The sequence below is a fragment of the Capsicum annuum genome, chromosome 7 (assembly GCF_002878395.1).
Source record: "Capsicum annuum cultivar UCD-10X-F1 chromosome 7, UCD10Xv1.1, whole genome shotgun sequence".
Taxonomy (NCBI): Eukaryota; Viridiplantae; Streptophyta; class Magnoliopsida; order Solanales; family Solanaceae; genus Capsicum; species Capsicum annuum.
This window is the reverse complement of record NC_061117.1, coordinates 138,260,074-138,267,227: the sequence shown is the minus strand read 5'-3', so window position 1 is coordinate 138,267,227 and position 7,154 is coordinate 138,260,074.

Below are 7,154 nucleotides of genomic sequence, written 5' to 3'. Positions count from 1 at the left end.
CCGAGCCCCAGCCTTATTGTAATGGGCATCCCAAGTCCAACAAGGAATATACACTACTCCTTGTTACCAAACCCAACCACCTATATCTAGCCTTACTTGAGCTGAATTTCGAACATATAACAAGCTAACATCATTATTTTCATTTAAACTATGGGATATGGCCACAACCATGATCGACCCAACTGAGTCCAACCATACTGCAACAACCGCCCAACCATACCAAAACAAATCATATACCATAAACAAATAGGGAATACAAAAATATAATATACAAATCAATCCCAAGATGTAGTATGAAGGAACAATGATAAATCATGTCCGATGATGAAAGCCTCAATATCAATATCAATACTAAGGATGACACCTCTACTAATCCCCCCATACAAACCACCAAAACTACCACAAATCCTCTATCCGAAAGAATAAACAAATCCGGTTGGGACATGCACCCAACAATGGCAAAAACCAATATCCAAAATAAGAGATAAGTGTCTAAATAAATCCACAACATGAAATGATGCCTTCTGAAAGGATGAAACTCCACCAATTTGGGCCAAATGCTGATACCAAATCCATGTGCTAAACAGAAGGAGTAGAATGAACGGTTTCTACATAGCATGGGTATACAACCGCTAGTAGACAGGGTTAGCGAATGACTACGTAGCATGAATCTCAGGATATGGATAAAATAATGTTAGTCATCAAACTAAATGAAACCATCCATAATGCATACAACCATACATATAAATGATCCGGGAAAGGAAACTAGGTTTAGCATGCATTAAAAATCTTTACCTGGGTTGTGTAGATTTGCCGTCCTAATAACCCAGGAGCCAAATAGGTTCATCTCCCTCTATTGATTGGGTACCAGTGCGTGTAGCTGCATTACAAGGGAATATCCACTGGGATGACTAGTACATCCCCCAAAATAAAATAAGACTCACACACTTAGTCATCAAGACCCCTCATATCAAAAACTATGAGTTTTTGGTTTTGGTGTCCACAGGACCGCCACCTTCCCTGTCTTAGCTACGCACCCTGCCATTAATACCTAATTAAAACCATGTCCAAATAATTCATTTACCATTTATTAACCAAGGATAATATTAGTGGTATCATCATACTACCCATTACTTGTAAGTAATATCCATAGATAATCTACGTAGGTTAAGAGGACCTGACTTCAAATTTCCATATTAAATTCACTTGGCTGACACCCATGTTCTCCATAAGATTAACCATTTAGCCTTTAGCCTTTTCAAACCATTTAAACCATGCATAAATCCTTTATCTAGTTTAAAATATGCAAGAGTTTTGTTAAAAGAAGTCAATGCAATGAACATATCTATATAAGCATTCTATCAAACACCTTAGGCATAGAATATAGACAAAACCTATTCCAAAGACCAAAAAACCATTACCATGCAATCCAATTTTCCAAAATCACCATTAATGCAATTAAAAGAATAATTAAAACCATAGGAAACTATAACAAAACATGCAATAACAAAACCCCAAAATAATATTTAAAAATCATTATCATAAAATAGTGAAACATTAAATCAATCATATAAACCATGCCTATAGTTGAAATTATACTAAGGAAACAGAATAATGCCTTGTACAAAAGAATTGACGAAAAATAAAACACCAAAGCAAGCCCTAAACAATCTGTATGATAAGCCCCTAGCCTTCTATCCCCCAAAGCTCTTTAGAGAATTATGAGATGTTTTGTAATAGTTTCTAAGTGTATATGAATAGAGTTATAGGGTAATTAACCTCCTAAGTGTATTAAAAGTTGTGGGTCCTAGTTAGGGTGGGTAGGGAAATGTCCAGAATACCCCCACTTAAATCTCTTTAAAAACCCATCACAGGGATGCGACTAACCCATATGAGTCGTACTTTCCTATACAATCGGTATCCACCACTAGTATCCAATCCTCAACCATTGGAGAAAACACTCTCAAGGATACTACTCATCAAACAAAGTTATAATCACATCATATGATTCGTATCCATAGCCCGTATCCCTAAAAAATAATTTACTAGTTGAATCAACACTGCCAACTACATGAGTCCTTGATATGACTCGTACCAAACCTATGACTCATACCCTTATTTCGTACCCATTCTAGTTACTAAAACTATCCCACCAACAAATATTGGTAAGCATACGACAGTACCATACTACTCGTCCCCTAGTATACGCCTCGTACCCATGAGTCGTATTGGGTTCGAAGAATGGAATTCCAAGAAATTTTCTAAGGGTCAAAACCCAGGATGTTTTAGTCTCCCCCACTAAGAAAATTCATCCCTAAATGACGGAGAAGGTAGGACTAACAGCACATAGAGTCATTTGCATTATCAAATATCTATTCAACAAAGTTTGAAAACAAAGAGGCAAAGATGTTTATCTTTTCTTTAACAAACTGCGAAAATAAAAATACATTCAATACACATACCTTCCATATGAATCAAAGGAGCAGAAAATAAATAGGGGTACTTGGACTTCATGTTTTCTTCCACTTCCTAAATAGCTTCTTCCACCTTATGGTTCTGTCATAGAACCCAAACAAAAACAACACCTTTTCTGCAACCGACAAAATTGCCTATATAATATCTCAACCGGGACAACTTAATAAGACAGAGAATCTAAAATACTCAATCTTTCCAAAGGAACAACCGAAGAAGGACCACCAATATACTTCCTCAACATAGAAACATAAAAGACCAAGTGAACAAAACTTAAACTATATGGCAACTCCAACTCTTAAGGAACATTGCAAACTCCCTGCAAAATCACTTATACACCAATGAACTGAGGACTGAGTTTCACCCTTTTGCCAAACTGCACCTCTTTCTTCATCGTAGACACATTGTGGAACACCCTATCCCTAATCTCAAACTCCAAGTCTCAACGCCTAACATCTGCATAAGACTTTTTGTGACTTTGGGAAGCTTTAATCCTATCCCAAATCTCCTTGACCTCCTCCATCACCTGATAAACCAAATTAAGACCAAGGATGTTAGCTTCTCTAAGCTCAAACAATTGAATAAAAAATCTATATCTTCTACCATACAACTCCCCGAAAGGATACATACCAAAACTCAAATGATAGCTATTATTGTAAGCAAACCCCTCCAAAGGTAGATGCTCAATCCAATTGCCACCATAGTCAATCACATAGGCCCAAAGCTAATCTTCCAATGTTTGAATAGTTCTCTCCACTTGTCTTTTAGACTGTGGATGAAAGGAAGTACTCAGACTAACATTAGTCCTCAACCCATTCTAGAAAGACCACCTGAAATAAGATGTAAATTGCATACCATGATTAGAGATAATCAAAATCGGTACCCCATACAACTATACAATCTCCTAAAGATACAACCACACATAATACTCCTCTAAAAAGGTGGTCCCTACTAAAAAGAGATGTGCAGACTTGGTCATCCTATTCACAATTTCCTAAATCGAATCATACTGATTCCAAGATTGAGGAAACCTATTAACGAAGTTCATATTAATCACTTCCTACTTCTATTTAGCATAATCAATTTCTTGATACAACCTTCCTAGTCTCATATGCTTAACCTTAACCTGTTAACAAGCCATACACTTGGCAACGAAATCAGCCACATCCCTCTTCAATCCATTCCACTAATAGATCTCCTCAAGATTATGATACATCTTAGTCGATCCAAAATGAAGAACATAGCATGACTCATGCGCCTCAGCCAAAACCCTTTGGCTTAGCACGTCGACATTAGGAACACACAACCTCCCTTGGTACCGTGAAGTACCATCACCACTACATTTTGCCCATATATGTCACTCTTAATTTTCATCAAGATCAGATCTAACACTTACTTCTCCTTAATCTATGCACCAATAGATGATCGAACCACTTCTTGCACCATCGTACTACCATCCTTAGAGTCCAAGAGATGAACTTCAAGATTAGCCAAGCAGTGAGTATCCTTCTCCAATTACTGTTGTCCTTCCTCTATGTCAGCCAAACTCCCCATGGATAACGTGCTAAGACTATCAATAACCACATTAGCCTTACCTAGGTGGTAAGGAAGACTCATATATCATAATACTTGAGAAGCTCAAGCCACCTCCAATGCTTGAGATTTAACTATTTTTGAGTGAACAAGTACTGAAGACTCTTGTGATAAGAAAAGATATCTACGTGAACACCATACAAATAATTTCACCATATTTAATAGAAAATACAACCACCAATAACTTTAAAACACGGGTAGGATAATTACTCTCATTTCCTTTAACTGCTTGAAAGCATAGGAAATCACCTTTCCATGCTACATCAAATCATAACCAACCCCTACACGAGATGCATCACAATAAACAACAAACCCATCATTGCCTTCTATCAAAGTTAGGATTGGAGCCGAATTTAATTAATTATTCAACTTCTTAAAACTCATTTCACAAGAATCCAACCGAGAAAACTTAACCTTATTCTTAGAAAACTTAGTCAAGGAAGTAGCTATAGAAGAAAAACCTTCCATAAACAGCATATAACACCCTGCTAAACCCAAGAAACTCCAACTATCAGATGTTGTCATAGGACTAGGCAACCTCTTCACTACTACAACCTTCAGTGAATCGACCATGATCCCTCACTAGAAATAATATGGCCTAAGAATGTCATATCATTCAACAAGAACTAATACTTAGAGAATTTTCCTTACAACTATTGTTCCTTTAAGGTCTCCAACACCATAGGGTGGTAAATAGCATGATCCACCTTATTCTTCAAATAAATAAGAATGTCATCAATAAACACAATAAGGAAAAGATTTAAATACTACCTGAACACTCTATTTGTCAAGTCCATAAATGACCTCGTAGCATTGAACAACAAAAATGACATCACCAAAAACTCAAAATGCCTATACCAAGTACAAAATTCATATTAGGGATATCCACCTCCCTAATCTTATGATAATGGTACCAGACCGATGATCTCTCTTCAAAATAACTTGGCACCCTGTAACTGGTAAAACAAGTCATTTATCTGAGGAAAAGGATACTTATTTTATACCATCACCTTGTTCAACTGTCTATATTCAATGCATATCCAAAGGGAAGCATCATTCTTGCATAGAAACAACACCAGTGCACCCCATGGAGAAACACTATGATGAATAAAACCTTTATCTAGAAGATCCTTAAGTTGCTCCTTGAGTTCCCTCAACTCAGCTGGAGCCATTCTATACGGAGGAATAGAAATTGGACCAGTGTTCGAAAATATATCAATACCAAACTCTATTTCCCTATCTAGGGGTAAACTAGGAAGATCAACAAAAAAGACCTCTGGAAACTTATTAACCATGGGGATCAAACACAAAGAAGGACCTTAAAGTTTGAATCTTTATCCCGGACCCTGTTAAAAGTCAACCCATAGAGATTAACCTCCGAGATCTAAAATAAGAAATAAACCTCTCCTTAGGAGCTAAGGAAATACCTTCACATTCAATAATCGATTAACCAGTAAACTTAAAGATAACCCTACAACTTTGATAATACATAGATGCATAAAGAGAATGAAACCAATCTAGACCTAGAATTACATCAAAATCTACCATATACAACTCTAATAGTTTTTCAAGGTCTTCTTTCTACCAATAGATATCACCCCCTATAAACTCTCTTAGGAATAATCAAGCACTTACTGGGCTAGAAACAAAAATAGAATCCGAGATAAATTTTGGATGGATACCAAAAAACACAACCATATATGGACTCATATAGGAAAAAGTGGACCCTAAATAAATCAAATAATGTATGCCATGAGAGAAAAGTTGTAACGTATCGGTAATGACATCAGGTGATGCCTTCTATTCTTATTAAGACGCCAAAGCATACCACTTGCTCTGACCAAATTTAGAACCAGAAGAAGTAACAGAAGAAGATTCCACCCCACCAGGTATAGGAGAAGAAAATGAAGCCATATGAATATTATTCGCCCTCGTGGCAATCTTATTGATTGGATTATCCCTGAGCCGACAGCCTACCTAGCCTTACTTAAAACACTTTTCCAATTATTCCTTCCAATATCCTCGATGAGGACGACCACAAAATCTATAAGGATCATATTCAAAAATTGACTGATCTCTACTCGCCTAAGATTGGGCAACCTATGCTCGAGAATTATCACCATCCTGATGATTTCTATCTCCTGACTTATAAGGAGAACTTACAGAAAAAAAGTTATAACTGCCACACTTTTTTTCTTCTACTTTCCACCATCCTACCTCCCTAAGTCTAAGTATTTCCTGGATCAGAAAACCTATTCCTCTTTCCATATCTATCTCCAAACTCTGCCTGCTTCCTCTATTAATCGTCAACCCGCAGCATATGAATAGTCAACCTTGAGATATCCATATCAGTCTTGCTCTCTAGAATCAAATCTCTATTCAACCAAGAAGTGAATTTCCTTATTTTCGACGTGATATCATCAACCAAGTTAAGAGTATACTTTGATAGATGATGAAACTTTAAAGCATATTCCTTTACTAACATCCTCCCCTGCCTGGGGTTCCCAAACTCCTCCATATTAGCTTTCCCTTAACTCTTGAGGAAAGAACCGATCCATGAAGGTATTAGAAAAGTCCACGTGCAACCCATTGCCTTCTATATCACTTCTATCACCGTGCCACTCCTCATACCACTGATAAGAAACATCCTTGAGCTTATAAGCTTTAAAGTTAACCCCTTCCAGATTAGTAGCCTACACACTTGAAAGATGTTTTCTATCTTATCTTAGAAGCCCTATGGATCCTCCATCTCCTTTACCCCAGTAAAAGTTAGAGGACCCATTTTTATAAATTGACAAACCCTCATAGCCTTAGTAGACAAAGAACCAGTCGCACCCCGCTAAGACTTAGAAGCAACTAATTGTGCAATAACATGAAAAAATTGATAAAATTTTGCATCGTCACATTACGCTTAGGGACCTTAGAAGAACTAGATGGAATAGAAGGAACACTAGAATGATTAGGAATATGATAATGAGATCAAAGATGTACCCCAGACATAGGACGTACCCCTTCATCATTATCCCCAAATAGGATGAAAGAATTTCTTTATGTTCCAGATCTAGGAGACATTATCTAAAAGACAAACA